A 22,421-nucleotide genomic window follows, 5' to 3' on the forward strand; every position below is an offset into this window, starting at 1 on the left:
TTGCAAGAGGAAACTGTGCAACTAGGATTATAGGTTAAAGCACCTCCCTAGGCAATAAAGGAATCCTAGATATTGGAGTGACCGTTCCTACCCAGGATAGCCATTAGCTCTCCCCCGGAGGAAGGGGTATAAAGTCCTGTTCAAGTCAGGACTTGTCAAAGATAAAATAGTCAGTTGTGGCTCCCTCTCAGCTACACTATTGATTGTTTATGCCTACTGCACAATATGCATGGTGACCTGAGATTCCAAGCAATCATGTTTATATCCTCTCTTCCTTTGCAGGTCCACTGAGGCATATTTTTGGAAGTCAAGTGTTAAATTTCTTGAGTGCATGTTTGGAGGAATGCTGAAAACACCAATAACCCCTGCTTTGCTGTCCAGTTACTGTTCTATGTAAGATGATATTTTTCTCAATACTTCAAACACAATAGACTTTAAATGACTCAATTACTCCAAATGACTCAAAGGAGGATGCCAAGTCTCACGAGAAGTGCCAAAGGGGAAGAGAGATCACATAAAATTGATTGCAAGAGATCTTAGCTGCTATTACATGTCATAAGACATCCCACTCACAGCACATCCCTCTGACACATTCTCAGATTTTTAGCATAACATTGCACTAATTGTTTGTTTTTTTTAATGTATTTTTAAGTACACTAAATGTATAAGCCACCCTTCAGCAACAAGATCCTCTTCAGTGGCACACATTGCAAAACAGATACACTAGCTAAAACAGAGCATCAAGATGATACACTAAAATCCATGAGACAATACAAAAACCAGTAATTAAACATATAGGCCAGTGTTTCTCAAACTGTGGGTCGGGACCCACTAGGTGGGTCGCGAGCCAAATTCAGGTGGGTTCCCAGTCATTTCAATATTTTATTTTTAATATATTAAGACTTGATGCTACCATGGTATGTGACTGCATCTGGGGAAATGTTACAGACCTGTACTTTTAACAGGCTATTATGCATTTGCTTTTACCCATGATAGTAAATGGGACTTACTCCTGGGTAAGTGTGGGTAAGATTATTAAAAATTTATCTGCTTGATGAAGAAGAAGAAGAATCTTTTATTACGGTCACTGACTAATACATCTGCTTGATGATGTCACTTCTGGTCATGACATTATGTCCTGTGGGTCCTGACAGATTGTCATTCTAAAAAAGTGGGTCCCAGTGCTAAACATCTGAGAACCACTGATATAGGCAAATAAAACGCCTGGCACCAAAGAGATATCTTGGTTGGGGCTAGGTGAGTTTACCTAGGGAATGCATTTCATATTCAAAGTGCCACAACTAAGGCCCCTCTCTGTGATCACCACCTGCTTAATCCCAGGCAGAAAGAGGACACAAACAAGGGCCTCAGATGAAGAATTAAGGGTCAAAGTCTGGCTTATGTGGAAGATGGTCTTTTATTTAGACCCAGTTTTTCCTCTCACAAACTCAAAGTTACATTCATGGGCTGCTCAGGAGGTCTCCCAGTCAAGCACTGACCAAGGGACTAATGGCAAATATTTCATATGCAGATGTATACACTCGTAATTCAAAACACTGTTTGGATTACACTGTCTCCTTTCAGAAGCAGCAGTCATACAGATATGGCTTCCCTTGCAACATTAAAATGTCAACGAATACTTACATCATTATTATCATTATCATCATCATTACAGATAGCCTCTTAAAAATGGTGTCCTAGACAGAGGCCAATCAGTCTCTAGCAATCTCCTTCAAGTTTCCCATTGCCAAAACAGAGTCCACACATCTCCTTGAGGCAAAGAGCCCTAGAAAGTAGAGAGCGAAAAAGGCGAAAGGAACCCAAGTCAAGTTGTTCAGGTTTATCCTACAGAATCTCTCTCATGTTCTTCAACTCCATTAGCAACATGTGCTAAACTGAAATTTGGGAAGGTGTAACACCAGAAAGCTCTCACTGAGCATATGCAGCTCCAGCATTCTCATTCCCTTTACTTTATTTAATCTTAAAAAGGTAAACACCAAGGCTGTACAAGTCTGAAGTATCCATATTTAATGAGAAAAGACCTTGGATATGCACAGGAAAAGGCCCCAATGGCAAATCAAGCAGTGTGAATCTCTTATTCATGTCTTTTTATATTTGATTAACACGTCAGATTTTATTTGACATCAGTTGCACCAATGGAAAGGAACCTGCTCTGCTAGGCACCTAAGTACACACATTTTCCAGGTTGTCTCAATGGTAAAAAGAGGACAACTCCTAGACATTTGAACCTGTTCTTCATAGCTTAATATCATAGCATAGCATACATACCGCATACATACCATACCATAGCATACATACCGCAGACACTCGCCTATAAGTCGATCCCACAGATAAGTGGGGCGCAGGTTTTGAGCCAACAATCATGGAATTTTCTATGACCCTCAGATAAGTTGGGGATTAAACTTAGGGGGGTGTCTGACTATAGTTTTGTCTGATTTTACCCGAGACCAGTTCCTGAAAAATAACCTACCACTAATTGTTACCTAAGAACTGTAGTCTCTAATTATTTAAAACATAGTAAAAGATAATAAGATACATTTTTATTCTTTTTTAAATTCTGGTCTTCACCACCTTGTGTAAACACTATCAGAGTAAGTGCACTGTAAACAACATACCAGTAAAACAGTGGGTCCCAACCTGGTATTCATGTACTCCCAGGGACACTCAACAGGACCTTTAAAGGTACTTGAAGAAGAATAGAATAATGGCAGAAAAAGGCAAGTCATGCTGCAGAATGCCTTGCAAGGACCAGCAAGGCAGGAAGGTAGGTAGCTAGTTGGCTGTGAAAGCCCCACCAATAGCTAGTTTTTGGTCATCAATTCATGTATGGACCAGTGATTGAAAACCAGCACAGTAAAAAAGCTGAAACATAATATGGAAAGTGATCAATCACCCAGAATTTCTCAGGACACTTCTCGTGCAAAACAGTGCAAAGGCTGAGTCTTCTGTTCTACAAACAGATGAAAATAGAAAATATGTGATGAATACATGAAGTCTGGGTTTTCATAGAGAGCAGATGAGGGCTTGTATTATTACAAACATTTTGCTAACATAAAGGGTACAATTTATGGAAATGGGCTGTCAAGGGGTATGCAAGTGGACAAGGTTGGGAACCACTGCAGGAGAACCATGAATCAAATCCACCTTTAAGGTGTCTGGCATGTTAAGCCAGAAGCTCTACATATAACATACAACGTATAACACATAACTGGGAGTGTGCAATTCAGTTCACAGCAGAGAGATGCAGCTTCATATATTTGCAACCCTTTTTACTCAGAAGTAGATCCACTGCTTTCCATGGGTGTTATTCTTAAATAATGGTGCACTGAATTGTAGCCTGGGACTTCGTTTCAAATGGAAAGGTGTTGAAAAAACCCATCCTGGTGTTGAAAAAAACAGACCTGCTTTGCATTTGCAAAGCAGAACCAGGCTGCAGTAGCATTTGCAAAAGGGAAGGAGAATAAAAGGTTAACTTTGGCTGGAATTTCCCAGTAAAGTTACTGTAGAAACAAATTTCTGCATTGCTTCCAATGAGTGGTGCCTGCCTGCTGCTTGAGAAAGAAATGAAACTTTTCAGAGTTGAAAGACTCTGTCCTCTGATTGACCCAGTGATAAGGCAAAGTGATAATTGGAGCTTGATTACTTGGCAAAAATGTTATGTACTATAGGCAAGTATCTAAGGTAATTCACTTCCAGAAAGAACCACCACAAGTTGCAATGATGGCCTTGGCTTGTATGGCTTTTAAAGAAGAATCAGATATGTCTATGGAGGACAGTGTTATCAAGAGCTACTTCCTCTGATAGCTAAATGGAACCTCTGTGTACACAGACAGTATACCTCTGCATACAAGGTGTGGGGGAGATAGAACAGAGGGAGGCTACTGCCTTTTGCTTGTGCTTATTTCAGAGTTCCCATTGAAATCATTGACAGTTGTAACCTCTTTTTTTCTGAATGCCACATTGTGCAGAAGCTTTAATTCAAGTGCACTTCTTCCTGGGACTTTCTGGCTTGGATACCTTGGCTGCTTTCCTGTGTCTGGGATTCTTGGCCACTGGCTACAGACACAAGAGTGCAATGCCAACAGGCAACTTTGGGGTCACAGCAAGCATGTGTAGCTCCAGAGCCATGGTCCGGGCCAGGAGGGAGGTTGATTTCCAAAGAGCTGATTCATCAGCTGATCCAAGACAGAGGCAAGGCAAGAACAGTGGTTACCCTGACCAATGCAATGCTCAGCAAGCTCAGAACTATGGACTTAATTATAAAGGCTATTGGGTCTGGATGGGCTTGCGGTGTTAGCTGAGAGTATTCAAGCTGGTCTTGCAACCCAGAGGGCACCCTTCACCTGCTTAGCTCAGTCTGCCAAGGAATCAGTGCTGGTGGAGGTTAAGCATTAGAGCAGGGGTGACCGAACTTTTTGACAGGACGGCTATATCATCTCTCTGACACTGTGTCGGGGGCTGGGAAGAATTGATTTACATTTCAAATTTGAATAAATTTACATCAATGAATATATTAGAGATGGAACTTACATGAATGAATGAAGGTCTTGCAATAACTCAAGGCCTATAAAAGGCATTGCACAAAGCAAGACCGGCCTTTCCTTTGCGGCCGTTGCTGCATCACAGATGTGAAACAGCAAGCAGTGGAGGGAGCCCTCATCCCACAGCTCACACAAGAGGTTGAACAGTTGGCTGTCACTCTGAGAGCAGTTGCGTCGGGCCAGCATGGGCTCCAGCAAGTCTCCGGAGGGCCAGAGGCTCACTGGAGACTGGGAGTTCCCTGCAGTTGAAAACTATAAGTTTTTTTTTTCCTTTGAACTTCTTTTACTACCTCTGCTCCTATTTTACTGTTAGCAGAAAACTTGTGGGGAGCAATCAGAAAAAGGTTCTTCTGCCATGTTCAATTTACATCCATAGCCCTTTCTCCAACAGACACCTCTCCATTTATTAAATTTACAGCCACGACTGGCTCCCAAAGCACTTGGCAATTAAAAGCCACATAAAATGATGCTACAGTCGGATTATGATTTGTGTATATATGGCAGTCTCTTCTGGCCCATGGCAGTTGGAGATACAGTCCAGGTTCCAGGCTCTTCCCTTCTAAAGGGAAATAAATATTGACACAACGCTGCAGGGGCAGAACTGGCCTTGCTGGTATTCGGCAGCATTTTTATTCCTAGGTTTAAAAAGAGCTCCAGTCTGGTGAGAGAATGTTTGACTCTTATTTATGGTACCAAAAGAAAGGGGAATTATTCATTTATATTTCCTTTAGGCACCGGGGGAACCCAGCCCTTGCTTCAGAGAGAGAATACAGTCAAAATGAAGGGCACAGCTCTGTTTGATAAAAGGGATCTAGGACAGGATAACAGACCAATGTGTTGCAAAGAATCTTCTCTTACAGCCAGTCCTATCAGGGCTGCCATCCTGAAGTACAGCTGCATGGAAACAGCTGCTGCTGCATCCCACAAGGCGGCAGACAGAGGTCTCCTTGGAGTAAGAGAACATCAGTTCCCTTACCCTATGTCATACCCTATGGGTCTATTCAGATCTGTGGCAACTCAATCGCTAGTGTAATAGTTCTGGAGTTGGACTTAGACCTGGAAGATCCAGGTTCAAATCCCCACAAAGCCATGAAGCTTCCTGGGAGACACTGGGTCAGTCACGTATCTCTCAGCCTCACCTACCTTGCAAGGTTGTTGTGAGGACAAAAGGAGGGAAGGAACTATGTGCATCACCCTGAGCTACTTAGAGGAAGGGTGGTATAAAAATGCAAATAAATAAATAAATGCCACACAATTCTATTTTTATTGATTCTGTCTTGGGGGAAAAAATCAATCATGTAAGTGGAAATTGCAAGACGCTGAATGTAATTTTTTTTAAGTCTCACTGAGCGCACTACAACATGCCACCTGGTGCTTTCTCAAAAGTAAATAAAATCCGACAGAGCTTCTGGTATTAGTCCAACAAGGAGTTGTAATCCTGTTAAAAACCCTCAACTGTAATAAATTAGCCCTTTTATCCTTAAACCATGGAAAGTGCTTTGAAAAGTGTTCAGAGGATAACTGGTGCCCAGTTCACCTGTAACATGGCTGGAGAGTGTGTGCCTAACTCCCAATATTCCCCCTAAGGGGCCTGTGCTGCTGAGCAGACCCCAGCAGTTCAGCAGCGTTTCTGGACAAATGGTGATGGCATCGTAGTTCATCGTCAAGCTTCTGAGAACGCCAAGCTCCAAGTTGCACAATGCTCAACTTGTCTTGGTTTTGAGCTGCATGGCTCTGCAGCTAGAGAGTGTGTAGCACAATCCTATCTTGCACTGCAACAGGCAGGTCAGGAGGCCTGTGCTGTATCCAGTGCAAGATAGAGGCCCAAAGTGGTTCGACCGGAGATAAGGGGAAACTCTTCCCCCTGCCCCCGGGTAAGCCATCGTAGCCCCAATGGGTCTCCTTGGACTTGTGCCATCTTCAGAGGTGGCATAAGTCCGAGGAGAATGGTGGCTTGCAGCCATTCCATGCTGCAGGGGCTAGGATCGAGCATATCTGCTGGGTCCCAGCCCTGCCTCTTGCTCCCTGCCTGCCCCCAGAATCCCCCTCCCCCCAGCCTCCTCTCTGCCTCCTCCCTGCCCATCCCAGACCCTTGTGTCAGCCGACGCAAGCCCCTCTGCCCAAGTCGGTGAGGAGACTGGATTCAGCCTCCGCCGGCTGGCGTGCATCCCTGCACCGACCCAACCAACTCTAGAGGGTGCACAAACGTGCTTTACAGCATGTTTGCAACCCTCCTGGGCCGGTGCAAGGGATTTGCGCCGGCCCAAGGCGCACTTAGGATTGCACCCTTAAAGGGAACAGGCTGCAACTACAGAGTCCCAGACAGAGGCATAGAGCCAGAAATTTGTGGTGAGAAAGCCTAAGAAGGCAGGGGATCACTGCAGTACAGGCAGGGCATAAATATAGGAAAGAGTTATTTTAATTGTATAACTAATTGTAGGGAGCTACCGTTCTACTTTTACTTATATACTTACAAGTAAAATGACTAGACTTCCTTTTTTAAAGGAAAGCTGAACAGTTGCTTCCAAGAACTTTTCCTTCCACCCTCTTTTCATTACAGTGTATCATGCATAATACCTGAATGAGCTCCAATATGCTAATTTTCCCAGAACGGCTGTAACTTCCACAACATGCCTCAAGTGTCTGATCTGCAAAAGCAAGACTATTTGGTGTCCCAAGAAAGCCATGGACTGCAGCTGCCAATCCTCTCTATCAAACTTAGATCAAGCCCTGCCCATGCCACAGAGGCAGACAGTGCTGAGATTCTACTGATTAACACATTTCAGCCTAGCCCACAGGTATACACATTTTATCCCTGTTGCGTATATGCAACGTTGGGCAGAAAAGGCTTAAGTAAGGAACAAAAGCCACCCTCCAAGTTAGTATATGGAAAACATGCCCTATAATAACTGGCTAGAGTTTCACAAATCAGACTCTCTGCCCCTCCAGTTGGAGAGTTTCCTTTTGCAATACCCCAAGTTCCTTTGTATAAAGATGGTGCTCCCAGAAAGCCAGGAAGGTAATAGCTCCTTCTTTACTCTGTTCTGCCCCCTCACTTTGTCCTTCTCTGTTTTCTTTCTGGTTCCCCCTTGAAGCACCAAGTCTTCCATTTTTGCTCTCCTAGAACCAGGCCGATCCACTTGTGAAACGCCACATTGCCCCTGCTGCTGCACAGAAGAAAGCTGGTAGAAGGCTAAGATCACTGCACACTGAGATCAAGACTTACTCGCTGAGGATGCAATCCTAACCACACTTTCCTGAGAGTAAGCCCCATTGAACAAAATAGGACTTACTTTTGAGTAGACCTGGTTAGGCTTGTGCCCTCAAAGTCATAACTCGAGACTGCTTAGCTCTTCCTGTATACCCTCTCTCTCCAGTGGATATGCCTGGTTACTGACCCAGAGCTTTACTGAGCCATACAGCAGTTGTATGCCTACCATAGACCTGCCTTGGGCAAATGCCCCAGGCACTGGCTGCTGGGACCCCGCAGAAAACTCTCTGAGGCTCCCGGCAGGGGCGGAAACTATGCTTCCTGTTTGCCAGAAGCACAGTTTATAGCACCGGGGAACCTCGGCATGAGGTTTCCTCGGCATAGGAGGAGGCCGCGCGAGGCTCCATGAGCCTCTGGTGAGTAGGGTGGGGTGGATTTCTGCCTGGGGGGCAGCGATAGCCCACGGGGGGCGCCATCACGGAGCTTTGTCCTGGGCACAGGGCTGTAGAGGTCCGCAGCTGCCATACCGGCTCGCGCAACTTGACTCAGCTCATCAAGTACTAATTCATCTCAGCAGATTGGAACAGGTAAACTCTCTTGACCATTGGCCTCACTCTAAGCTAGCAATTTTCGACCAGTGTGTTGGAGCATATTGGTGTGCCGTGGGAGTCTGGGGGAAAATTGTTTATTAGTAGGGTCAATGGGGGATGTGAGCTCCCTCCCCAACAGCATGGTGTACCTTGTCAAAAAAAATGATGGTGTGCCTTGACAATTTTAGCACCTTCTCGCTCCTCTAAGGTGCTAAAAGTCTCCCTTCTTTCCACTTGTACCCTATTAACTATACAATCTTCTACGCTTTCTCTTTGCCTTTAGTGTTTAATGTTTCTCTATTTCTAGTTTTCAGCACATATGAGACTAGAACCTGGAGAATCAGCCTCCAGGCTCTCCAGAACAGGAGTCCCTCTAGCAAGACCTCCAAGCATACAAAGTTCGCCTATGCTGAACAAACTGCTTTTCGTCCTTGAATGAGTAAGTACAAGTGAATCCACTGTCTGCTCATGCAGAGACATGAGGTTTTATGCCTTCCCCACTCCCGTCTGTCACATCATGACACCAAAACCACAACTGACTTCTTTGCTGTCAAATACAAAACGCCCTGTCTTCATCTTTGATTTCTTCAGTCGATAGAAAGCCTATTGGGGTCCTTCAAAATCATACAGGCTGATTAATCCTGAAGTGGGATAAATCACACCCACTGGTCCTTGGTTCCCTAATCTCTATATATGCAGAGAGTTTTGTTCTGTTGAACAGACAGAGATTGAGAGTGAACGCAATCCAACTCTCCTACACATATTTGAACTACACCATTCTGAAGTTCTTGACCAGGCTATATTCTTTCACCTTAACTCTTTTTTCATGATTCCACAATGCCGTTTCTCCCTCTCCTTCCATTCAATCACTCTGCATCTCAATGGCAGTACCTTCCTCTGCCTTCCTTACTTGACGTTTTTCATAGGCATTGAGTGTTCAGGTGGAGAAACTATTCTCCTTAGTCTCTGACACACACTGAAAATGGCTTGAAATAGAACCAAAACTTACTGCAGTTTCAAAACTGTCCCTCCAACATTTTGGAAGTGGGTAAAACCTTCATCACATGAAAAAACTTCATCACACTGATTCCGCTAAAGGCCTTATTTTCTAAAAACAAGCAAGTATTCTGTAATAATGAATGTATACATTTTAGTAATATCCACACAAACATAGCCCTTAGTACGGTCAAAGTTTTGCAGTTTCCTGCACTAGGTCATAGATAAATTATTTGTGCCGAGGATTGAGATCAGGACATTCCAACCCTCCAGTTCATTTCAAACTGGTTCTCAACAGGACATGTAATTACAGCATAAGGAGGAATGCAACAAAAAAATGGACACTGTTTTTTGGTTTCCACAACAACCATCTCTTGATACATCCACTAAGTTCATAATAAACAACTCTACAAGGTCTAGGGTCCCTGTGTCTGTACACTTCTCTGATGCAAAAGAAGTCTCTGTATTCATCTGTTTTCTTTTGCTTGCATTTTCTGACCACGTTTCAGCCCACACATGTCAACATTAGAAGAACCTATTGCTAAGGCATATGCGACTACAAAACTGTGCAAAAAAAGCACACAGTGAGCAGACTGTGGAACTGCCTCACAAAGTATTTCCCCCTCCTTACCTTATTTGCATGTGAATTCAAAATGGGGTTTCCACTTTAAATTGTGATTGGTCTGATTTCATGCTGCTATACTTTTGAGTTTCTGCTAGTTATGCTGTAGTTTTCTGAGATTGGCTCAAAATTTCATTATGTTTTCAGTTGCCTTTACAACTCAGATTTTAAACTCACTTTACTACTCAGATTTTAAGACACAACAGAAATTCTTGACATATACAGTGGGCACATGGTACTGGCAGGGAATTAGTTCCAGGACCAAATGCAGAAAATGAAATCTATGGGGAAGCAGCACAGTGCCATGATTACTTCCCAGGGGGCTGCAACCAGCCCTTCAGAGGTTGCATGTGGCCTCCTCAGAAGCCTCCCAGACACAACTGGAAGTCACTTCCAGTTTACCAGTGAGAACCAGACATGGCTTCTGGTCATGTCCATGAGATCCTCTGAGGGCCTCCAACCACAAGCTGGTATCTGTAGTTATTCAAATCTGCAGATGCCAAGGCCACGGATAAGGAGAGCCCACTGTACATATGTTTACCATTCATAATTCTTCTTTGCGATACCCCCTCAGCCTTAAGCTTTCACCTCCCAAAAAGGCCACTTGGGCTGCAACCCTTAAGATAGTATCACTGGGTAAACCAGCCATTCTCAATCACAGCCATATGGTCCACTGGGGAGCCCTGGCACATTTGAAGGGGACCACAGATGGAAAACTTTGAGAAGGGGATTTTATATTTGTTTGTGTTGTATCATTGATTGACAGGGAGGCCTTGGACCTGAGAAGAGCTCCTAAGCGGCCATAGCCAAAAAGAGGCTTGAGAGTGCCTGTAAACAGAACTCATACTATTTCTTGAAAGAACATATCTTTTTTTCCATTATGAAAATGGAATTATATTCTATTTAGAATTATATTATATAATTATAATTATATTACATTTAGAATTATATTCTATTTTTCCATATGAAGCCATCTTAGGGCTGTTAGGCAGGGGTCATCAACTGGCTAAGATATGCACAGATATGCACAAGAGTAGCTTGTATAAGCCACTCTAGTATCCCAGAGAAGCATATTCACAGGAACTACAGACAGCTGCTTGTCCAAGTCAGATTCTAAAGGAATTATCTACCTGGTTACAATTAATGTTGTATTTCAACCAGTTTGGTGTTAAAAACAACAACTATTTTTAATGTGATACTTCAGCAGTGCTGTAATTTTTCAGACCAGAGCTCAGATATTCTAATTAGATAAGGGTGCTTTAGGATATGGTATTTTTGCAGACATAGGGCACTTCTGACATAAGGAGGGGCACTGGGCTTATCTTCATGCTTGTCTGTATGCACCCGCGCTGTATTGGGAGAGCAAAATTAGCCTGGAGTGTTTTGTAGCAGATGGGAGTGGCAGGAAATTCTTCATATATGGTGTTTTACTGATGTGCAGATCTCTCTCTCTCTTTCTCTCTTTCTCTCACACACACACCTATCTTGAGACAATACCAGCGGTTCCAAACTACGGCCCGGGGGCCCACCACAAGATTATATCTTGGCCAGAAGTAACTTTCATTTTGCCAGTGCATTTGCTGATATTTGATGTTTTCACTCATTAGATATCATTTTTCAGTTTCAGCACAGCATTTTTCTTTCTAATTGTCAACATTTCTCTTTTGTTCTGAATCACATCATGCTGTTTACAAAAACAAATTCAAGTAAAACTTATTTGTTAATTTAAATTTAATTCATTCATAAATAAAACTGATTTTTTGCAGCCTACAAAAATGTGTAAAATATACAATACGCCCCTCACACTAAAAATGTTTGGAGACCCCTGATCCATACGATCACATCAAAACTGTTTTATTGTGCTGTTTTACCAATGCATTCCCAAGCACTGGTAAGAATACCAGACGTATTGGGGAGGCCTGTTCATGGTTCCTAAGGTCCAAGTGGTTGTGATTAACAATTCCAGGGGGAAAAAGACCCTTCTTACTCCTTATTTGTCAGAAGACAGAAGTAACAGATACTCGCCTGCCCAGCGGTCCTGGTGAGCACCGGGTGGTAGAATGTGGGCCCAACAGTGGCTCACACTGGGCTAGCTCCCGTGCTGGGCCCGTGGTAATGCTCACAAATGTGCCTTATGGCATGTTTGCAGTCGTGTACACCGGCAGTAAGCCAGCACACAAAACACAGGATCGGGCCGTTAGTCATCTTTACAGGCTTTCCCTTTGGTGCTTTTTGAATGCATAGAAAATCAATGAAGCCAGTAATTTTCAGCCAGTGTGCCGTGGAACATTGGTGTGCCACAAAAGGTCTGAACATGTGCCACAGAAATTTGGAGCGCAGCAGTTGAAAATTACTGAAAAACTCTTCGGGTTCTGTTGTTTCATTTTTAGGGCATCTGTCTGTATTAATGAATTATTCGTTCTTCTTCCTCCACTAAGTAACTGGTGGAGGAAGAGGGACAGACAATTTGTTACTTCAGAAAGTTGCCCTAGAAACAGAACCACAGACCCAGAAACATCTCCTGAAATCCAGCAGTGACATCAGTAGTGAGAGGAAGGCCATACAGGTCAGTGTACCATGAGAAGAAAAATGTTGAAAATGGCTGGTCTACACCACAGCATATGTACCTCTGCATCTTATCCAGTAAAACAGCTATGGAAATCAAACTGCTTTGCTGTGATAAATGCACATTTAGGCTACCACAAAAAAAACAAAAAAAATCACATACACACACATCTCTAAAAATTCTGTTACAGGTGCTCACTGCCCCACACCACAGTGTATCTCCTATTACTTACATGCAAAACAAATTAACGCACACATTATACAGTGCAGCACATCTCTGGAAAGAAATATTTGACAAAAAGCATTTTATCCCTGGCTAGAAGAAAAGGATCTGCATTATTCCCAGATTTTACTTTTCTCTCTTTTTTTTACCACTGTGTTCCAGTCTGCAAATGCAGAAATGTTTCAAGACTTAAACAGCTTATAATGGGAATTTTATCTTAAGTCACAGGTGCTGCGCTATTATAATGCATTCTCCGTTCAGCCATGACAAGGAGCAATTCGGGGTTGCAGAACTTGATGGCTATTCATTCTTTCCACCTCTCAGGAAACTAATAATGGCCTTTTCCCAACTAAAAAGATACTGTATATAGCTCTTTGTCATCATTCTTTTCCTCACCTTTTGGAGAAGTACTGAAAAAGTTCCCCCAAGTCACTCTGCAACAATAAGCAAAGAGTCAGATAGGAAGGGGGATCCTACTTCAGTGCAAGGAAGGGGATTAACAGGGTCTCTCAAAGAGCAGATATAATACAGGTGATTTCTGTAGAGCACCAGACCTGAACCAGTGCTGGGCGACCAATAGCAGAACACAACTGCCTCAACTTTCTGTATGGCACTTTCCCTTTAGCATTGGCTGGCTCTAAACCTGCAGTGGTCACTTGATAAAAATGGAAGGAAGAAAAGGGCAATTACAACATTCCCAATTACTAGATGAAGTCCTTCTTTTAATCCTGTTCAAGGCTGCCTATAAACCATGTTTCTTTACTCAGCATGTGGTCAGTCTGTGGAACTCTTTGCCGCAGGATGTGGTGACAGCATCTGGCCTGGATGCCTTTAAAAGGGGATTGGACAAGTTTCTGGAGGAAAAATCCATTACGGGTTACAAGCTATGATGTGTATGTGCAACCTCCTGATTTTAGAAATGGGCTATGTCAGAATGCCAGATGCAAGGGAGGCACCAGGATGCAGGTCTCTTGTTATCTGGTGTGCTCCCTGGGGCATTTGGTGGGCTGCTGTGAGATACAGGAAACTGGACTAGATGGGCCTATGGCCTGATCCAGTGGGGCTGTTCTTATGTTCTAATGAATAGATTTTGCATTTACCCCTCTTTGGGCAGATATGAGCTTCTGAGCTGAACAGATCTCAAAGCAATTGGTTCTTCAGCTTTTCAGCTAAAGCTGACTGCACAAAGTGCTGATGGACAGGCCCTTGTGACAGACATTAAGCCAACCCTTTTTCCCAGAACATCACACCATATGCCACAGACACAGACACAGACAGAGAGAGAGAGAGAGAGAGAGAGAGAGAGAGAGAGAGAGAGAATCCTCGTACTAGAGAAAGGAAGCACACTAGGAAGAAAAGTAAATTATAAAAAAGTAAAGAAAAATGTTCACAGCTGAAGTATGAGGTTCATGCAAAAGACAATCCAAAGCATGCAACTTTTCAGCATAGTCTGACTTCACTGTTAGTTTCCTTTTGTTATCTGAGAACCAAAAGAAAAAGTCAACCTTTTTAAGAATCCAAAACATGTTACCTTTCTCGTGAATAATTTTTATAAATTTGTGGAAAAATATTATTTGTAAAAGACTGAGGTTTCTTCTCATAAAAGGAGTAGAGCATGAGAGATGATGTAGTATGATACTTTAAGAGATGGAGGTGCAAATGAGATCTTCCCCAATTTGACTTGCATGTCTGCCATGATCTTTTCAGGGGGTCTTAGGCAAGATCCTCCCCCCAGCTGCAATATGGGGACAATACTTACTCATCTTATTGGGTTGTTGTCCTTACAACATCAAAGATGCACATGAAGTGGACTTATTTGTATACCACATTCTGATTATATAGGGCAGGGGTGCCCAAATCCCAGCCTGGGGGCCACTTGCAGTCCTTGAGGATTCCCAATCTGACCCACAGGGAGCCCTCAGTTTCCAATGAGCCCCTGGCCCTCAAGAGACTTGCTGGAGCCCATGTTGGCCCAGTGCAGCTGCTCTCAGCATGAGGGCAACTATTTGACCTCTCACATGAGCTGCGGGCTGAGAGCTCTCTCCACTGCTTGTGTTTCATGTCTGTGATAGAGCAGCGACAGTGAAGGAAAGGCTGGCCTTGTTTTGTGCAAGGCCTTTTATAGGCCTTGAACTATTTCAAGACATTCATTCATTCATATAAGTTCCATCTCTAATATATTCATAGATGTAAATGTAAATTTATTCAAATTTTAAATGTAAATTAATTCTTTTTTTCCCCAGCCCCCGACACAGCATCAGAGAGATGATGTGGCCCTCCTGCCAAAATGTTTGGACACCCCTGGTATAGGGGACTGGAAGCATTGTAGCAGCCTATTCCTATACTTAAGGAACCATTCACTCCCCATACATAACCATCACTCTTGGGATGTCAACTGGGGGAAGAACCAAGTCCCTTGGCTTCTGGCCACTTATCTAACATGTGATCAGAGCTTGTGCTCCTGATAATCTACTCCTGATACTCTTCCTTGGTGACCGTGGGCCAGTCACTATCTCTCAGCCTCACATATCTTGCATGGTTCTTGTGAGAACGAAAGGGGGAAGGAATTATGTACACCACCCTGAGCTCCTTGGAGAAAGGTAGTGTAAAACACAAAGCAGGAGCATAGCATGCAGCTCCAGGGTCTGAGAAGCAAATCTTCCATTTTATCTTGCTTGATGTGGGGGGTGGGGGGGGGGGTGGAGCTGCCATCATTCCTACCTTGGCAGATTTCTCCTCTTTACTACTCAAGTGTGATGCTCTGAGGACTTTCATATTTACAGAGCTGCCAATTAACAGAAAAACGTTTGGCACATGAACTCCATTGCTTTCGCATGAAGGAGTTTTTCGTAAAGATTAAATCTCCACGCTCCTTCTTTTTCTAATGGCCATGTGCAAGTCACAGAGTCATTTGTCAGCTCCTGTGACAACTCCTTTGAAACATCACAAGCCATCTGGTGAGTGCTTTTTAGTTCCAGTCAATCCAGGGGGAAAAGTCAGATTAAGTCATAGAAAAGGGGAAGGAAAAGGAAAGGCCTATTTGGCTACCCTGCCGCGTAGCTCCGGGGAGCCGAGCTGTCCTGTAATCCAATTAACTACCTGTTGTGGTAAAAGCAAGAAGCAGCTGCAGACATGTGGAGCAGAGGGGAGAAAGCAAAACATGGCCAAAAAAAGGTTTTGCTGAAGCCAGACATCGAGCAGATATTGTTCACCTGCTGTAAAAAAAATAATAAATCGTCAAACTCTTTGCATCTAATTCAGAGGAAAGAAGCAGCTGCCAGCTCATTGCAGTTTTAGGAGATGTGTATTTTAAAATAAGCCTTTCTGAATCAGGGGGTGATCATCTCCTTTCCTGGACAATCTCAGAACTCAACAAATTATTTAAATGTTCTTCATTCCATCTTTCCTCTTCCAGAGGGAAGCACTCAGGGCAGCTTAAATAATTAAAATATTAAATAGAAATATATATATTTAAAAAATGACAACCACTACCACCCAACCTAGAAGGCGTTATTAAGTAATGGCTCAAAAAGGAGATATTACAGCAACCAAAAATATCAGGCAGCAAAGAACTGCTGAGAAGCAAAAAAATAATTTGATAGTAGAATAGTGGTAACAGAAGGAGCTAAAACAGATCTCCTGGGCATAGCGTTCCATGTTCTGACAACAGAGAAGGCTCTCTCAACAATGTTCCTTCTAATTCCTCCCCCCCCCCCACTATGCAGCATTGTTAGCTACCCAAGCACTATATAACCATTGTAATCTTTAAATTGGCAATGGGCAGACCAGACTGACTACTAGGCAATATATGAGATACTGCTCATGCATCACGACTAAGGCGAGCAGGTGGCATGTAAGAATGATATAATCAGTATGCAGTTGGTTTTTTAAAATGAAACTTTGTCCACAAATAGTCCCTGCTGCCATTGCACTGCAACAGAATCTGACCTCAGTGTCCGTGGAGGTTCCATCCCGGAATCCTCCACAGATACCGAAATCCACAGACACTGGGGTTGCCACTGAAATTCCCATTAAAAAGAAAAAAGCACAAAAATTGCACTTCTTGAAACCGCATGGTTTCCAAGCCTCTCTCGGCTAAAAATAGCAGAAACGACCCACTTCCGGGACACGGAGATTCCTGGTTCCTTCCAGAGTTGCCACAGAATGTATCACATTCTGGGAGGAGCCAGGAACCTCCGATGCTTATGAAACAGCAGGACAGTGGTACACTCCATGCCCTGGTGAACTCTTGTCTGGAGGAATTCAGATAGAAACTTTGTACTTCAAGCATGCCATGTAATAGATTTTTCCAAGAAAATCCTTTTCATATCAGATCCCTAATTCTGTCACGTTACCAGTTAATATAATTTAGTTTTTCTAGAAGGATTTTGTTACCAGTGATTATTGCTGTTGTGACTTGGCACTGGGCTTACATTATATGTATTTAACCTTTGCATAGAAATGTCAAAGGTAACACAACATATAATACTTCATGAACATTCTGTTCCACTACTTGCATTTTTTTTTAATCTACACCTGGGTAGTGAGTGAATGAATGATACAAACTCAAAATATTCTCCATTTAATGAATATTAGGTGTAACGGCGGTGTAAGGCCCAGCAACCACCTTCCCTACCTGTTAGCTATCTTCTGTGTGTTTCCCAGCCCTTGGGAACGGCTTGCTTTCCCACTGAGCTGTTCCCATGAGAACCTGGACTCATAAGTTTGCCACTGCATCACTCCACAAGCCCCCCTGAAACACCCAGCAAGTTTTGCTTTGCTCTATATGCTTTTCTTTACACTTAGAAAAAATAAAGTGCCTTTTTGCATCCTGATCCTGGGCTGAGCATATTTCTTCCTCAGAAACTGAAAAGAACTCCCTACTGGCAAATGAGCTGCTGACCAGCTGACCAGAACACTAGGTATTCTGCCAAAATGGTAGCAGACCCTCTGAAGTCACTTAGGACCCAATCCTATCCAACATTCCAGTGCAGATGCATCTGTGGAAACAGGGCATGCACTGCATCCTGAGGTGAGGAGGCAGTCACAGAAGCCTTCTCAAGAAAAGGGAGTGTTTGTTCCCTTGCCTTGGGACTGTGTTATGGCTGCAGCACTGGAAAGTCGAACAGGACTGGGCCCTTAGATTCTGAATCAGGGTCTTTTAGCGGAAATTTCACCCCTACCTGGGCATGCCAATGACTGTGAGCAGGACCTTATCCTTATTAAACTTCCATATGATGCTGTGTCTTTCTGGATGGTATTAATAGAGATATTACCATATTGTAACTTTTGGAACTGTTGTTTTTTTTTAAATCATGTCTAATTTCATAAACTTCTTCCCAACCCCAACCCCACCCCCTCATCATTTTTTCCCCTAACAAAAAAGCCCCTCATCACCTTGGTAGCCCAGCTTTCTACCTACTTTCATGATATCCTTTTCGAGATGGCAAAAACAGAACCACACCTTATTGTATTACCTCTATCTGCACAACATGCCAGAAGGGAGAAGATAGCATCCAATAAAGGCATCAGACTCTGCTAGTGATATATGCTCAGGTCTGGCTGTTCCAAGCATCCTTTCAGTGACCTGCACACAATGCCTGGTTCTCCTTCAACAAGCTGAACAGAAGGAGAGCAATAAGAGAACAAATGGGAGATATACGTGTGCGGCAAGCTCTTTCAGATGCATGGGGCATTAATTATATCCACATACCCACACAACTTAGAGGGAACAGCACTCGTGTGTCCCATTCAATCATGTGTCCCATTAAAAGGTGGCAGAATGCCCAAGAGGGTCTTTATAAGAAGATCTCAGCAGACAAGGGAGGCGATCTCTCATGTACTGTGATCACAAGCCATTTATATTTCTAAGGGCGCAATCCTAACCTGCAGTTGCGCTGGAGGAACGACAGAAGCGCTGGCGCAACTGTAGGTATGCCAGCAGAGCAGCAGCATAACCATCTGGTGCACCACGGGTGCCGGCACAAATGCCCCTGGGCGCTGGGCTGGCGCAACTTGGGAGAAGCGCTGCGCTGACGCAGGACGCCTGGCGCTAGGGCTGTTCCAAGGGCGTGCTGGGGGTGTGTCAGGGGCCGCGGAGCAGCAGAGCCATATCCAAACTCCCATTCCCCAGGCAGACACGCCCCCCCAGATGCCGATGGTCACTGTGTTGAGGAGACCCATAGGGGTCCATGCAAGTGCCTACAGCGGGGAAAACACTCAGCAGCCACAGACCGGCTGAACCATTGCCCCAGCCAGACAAGGTTAGGATATGGCCCAACTCTGGCAACCAATCCCAATGCATGTTGCTCCCCATAAAAGCCCCACCCCAGGGCCTACACTCCCTCAGAGAACAGGGTGCGTGGCCTGGGGCTATGTCACCATGTCCTCTCAGGGGATGGGGGACTTAGGTGGTGGGGAGCACTCCTTGCACACACAAACACACACAAAAAAACACAAACACCCCACCCTGGCACTGGGTGCTAACCATACCACGTCTGTCTGTTCAGTCCTTCTCTCTTTGCAGGTTCCCTCCAACAGATCCTCTGGCCAGGTAAGAGGGGGGATGGGACTCAGGTGCTGGGAAGCACTCCTTGCACACAAACACCGCACTCAGGCACTGGGAATGGGCTTGCACACACAACCGATGCTGAATGACCAGACTTCTCACCATGTTTGTCTGTCTGCCTGTCCAGTTCTTCTCTCCTTGCAGGTTTGCTCCAACAGACCCTCCAGCCAGGTAAGCAGGGGGTGGGGGTGGGGGCAATGCAACCCTGTCCCACGCAGCAACAATCTAGGGTGGCCATCCGGGCTGGCTGCGTTCCCCCCCCCCCAAGGACAGTACGTGGGTGAGTTTGCAGCTGGCCCTGTTCCCCATCCCCCACCCCCATGGCGTGCCACACCCAGCCTGGCAACTGCTGGCTGTGAGCAGGTGCCTCCTATTCCCCATCAGGGCTAGCCAAGGGTGCCTGGTGCTACACACCTACCCCAGAGTAAGCCCAATGGGACCTGCCCTGGAGGGTAGTCTACAGGGTACCCTGCAGTAGAGTGCAGCTGCCCTGGCTGCAGGCCCCTCTGCTGCTGCCTGCTCTCTCTGCTTCTTTCTCCCTGCAGGCTGCCACCACACCAGGAAGGATGCTGCCAGGCTAGAGGCCTCCAGGTCTAGAGGGGGCTGCTGCTGTGGCTGTTCAGGCTGCCAGAGGCCTCCAGCTCCAGGTTCCCATTGAACGCTGTGGCCACAAGTCCAGTCCTGTTTAAACAAGCACACCACACAGTCTCCACGAGCACACAGTCCCACCTGCAATAAAGTGATCAACACAGCCCCACAAGCCCAGTCCCGTCTGCCCACCCCAACACTGGTCACAAGGGGGCGCCATGGATGGGAGCTGCAAGGCCTGGCAGTACACGGGCCCCCTTAGGCCAAGGGAAGCCAGCTCTGCCGGCCAACCAAACACCCTGGCCCGGGGGGGGGGGTTATTGGCCCGCTGTTGCGACGGAGGGACGCAGGTTGCATGCCCAAGGAAGGGCTGTTGCACCGCCCTGCCATGCTGAAAGGTGACGCCCCACTTGTGTGCTAGCAAAGACAGATGCCCATGAAGCAACCGTAGCACGCCCTCCGGCCCTTGGTGCAATGACGTCATTGTTGAGCGCCAAGCAGACACTGGAGGAAGATGGTGGAGAGCCTGACGCACTGCAGGGCCTGGACGCCCGAGACAGCTGGTGTGCTTGTCTGTGCTGTCTCCAGGAGCCCCCATCTCCCCACCCTGATAGCCAGCACCACAGCTTCCAACAGGACAGTGTGGCAGGCGATTGGGCATGCCATGGTGGACACAGCTGCCACCGAGCTCTCACGCACCTCTTTGTCTCCATCAGGTATCACCACAGGCTCTGGGGCAGCACTGCATAGGTGCAGAGGGTGGTGCCAGGGCATGCTGGGACTGACTCCTCCTTGTCCATCCCTGGCCTGCAGAGGCATCCTCCCACCAGGGGCAAGTGGAGACCCCTGCCCTCATGGAGATTGACTGGCCATGGCTGCTGGACATCCACATCACCACAGCTGAAGCAAGCACTGGCGCCCAGGCGGAGAGGAGCATCATTGCCCAGGCGGGGAAGGGGGCTGTCACCCAGGAGGAGGAGGAGGGGGCTGTTGCCCAGACGGGGGAGGGCATTGTTGCCCTGGATCCTGCTGACAGGGCAGCAGAGGGTGCAGCTGCACATCCTGCCCTCCCCCCTGGGGAGCGTGCCATCTGTCCCCGGGCCCGGGGGCCCCAGCCAGCCCAGCCTGTGCCCAGAACAGTGATGGGCATGTGGGGCCAGTGGAGCACGAAGGCCTGTAGGCCGGACACATGTGGCAGTCAACCATGGATGCCAGCCGTGAAGGGCACATTACCCTGCCTGCTTCCCTGGAGAGGCTGGGGCAGACCAATGAGGAGCTGGTCCAGGGGCTGAACACCATGTCCGGGCACATGGTGGACCTGCTAGGAGCTATGTGGAAGGACAATCGCTTCCTCCTCAAGATCCATGAGGGGATGGCCACATGAGCTGCTGAGGCAGCTGCTGCCCTGCCACACCATCCCCGTGAGCAGCAGCCTCAGGATGCCCAGGAGCCGCAGCCTGCATGTGCCCGCACCAGCACCCTGGTGCTGCATCCCCACCGGCCCTGTGATGCAAGCGTGTGAGGCGCCCTGTCAGCTGCCAGCCCCAACACAGGTTCTGACATGGAGGCAGCAGTGACAGCAGCCCAGGGGAGCTAATGCCATTACCATCTCCTTCGGATGCCCAGAGGTCTAGGTGCCCTGCTGGGGTGTGGTGGGAGCGGGAGGTGGGCTCTCTGAATCTCCATTCCACACTCCTGCCCTCCTCCTGGCTGTGATACGACTGGTTGCGAGAGACGCTCGGGCTTGGTCACCTGGCAGGCGCTGTGCAGGCGCGCCCCAGTTGCGAGGGATGCTCGGGCTCCATCGCCTGGCAGGTGCTGCAAGGCGCGTCCCAGACCCTGCGCCGGCACCAGCGCCAGCACTGCCCCATTCCCTGTGTGCCTTTTCCCTCCATCTCCTTTGGTGTTTACGCCAGCCAACTGCTCCAGCACCTTTGGATGCAGCACAACTGTAGCCTCTGGATATGGCCTACACTATCCCAGCACCCCTAGGCCACTGCCTTTGGGGTAAGTTAGGATTGCGCCCTAAGTTTATTCTCACGCACAGCAACTCATTCTTGAATGGTCATTTCTTCAAACTTCTTATATTGTTCCATGAAGTTAAAACAAAGGTGCAAGTCTTTCTGTAACAGTGCAAATGTGGAACCAGCCATAAAAGAGGGAAAGATGGGGACCCAAACGCACCAGCACAGAAGACAGATTCTACTCTTGGTACATTCTGGTCTTTTTCCTGACTCAAGCTTCTTTTCAGGCAGCTCTTAATTAAAAGGTGATAGAAAATATAGCCTCTAAAAAGCCCCTAAGGTAGTGGCATAGCTAAGGAGGTGCAGGGGGTAGCAACTGCACTGGGCAACAAGCTTTAGGGGGCAACAAGCTTTAGGGGGGCACTAGTGTCCAAAATTGTGAAAAAATTGGTAAGTATGAATAATACCATCATGTTATACATCATTGGAAAGGTAATTTAATGCAGAATGCAATGAAACAAACCACACTGGA

Source organism: Tiliqua scincoides, chromosome 2, assembly GCF_035046505.1.
Source record: "Tiliqua scincoides isolate rTilSci1 chromosome 2, rTilSci1.hap2, whole genome shotgun sequence".
Taxonomy (NCBI): Eukaryota; Metazoa; Chordata; class Lepidosauria; order Squamata; family Scincidae; genus Tiliqua; species Tiliqua scincoides.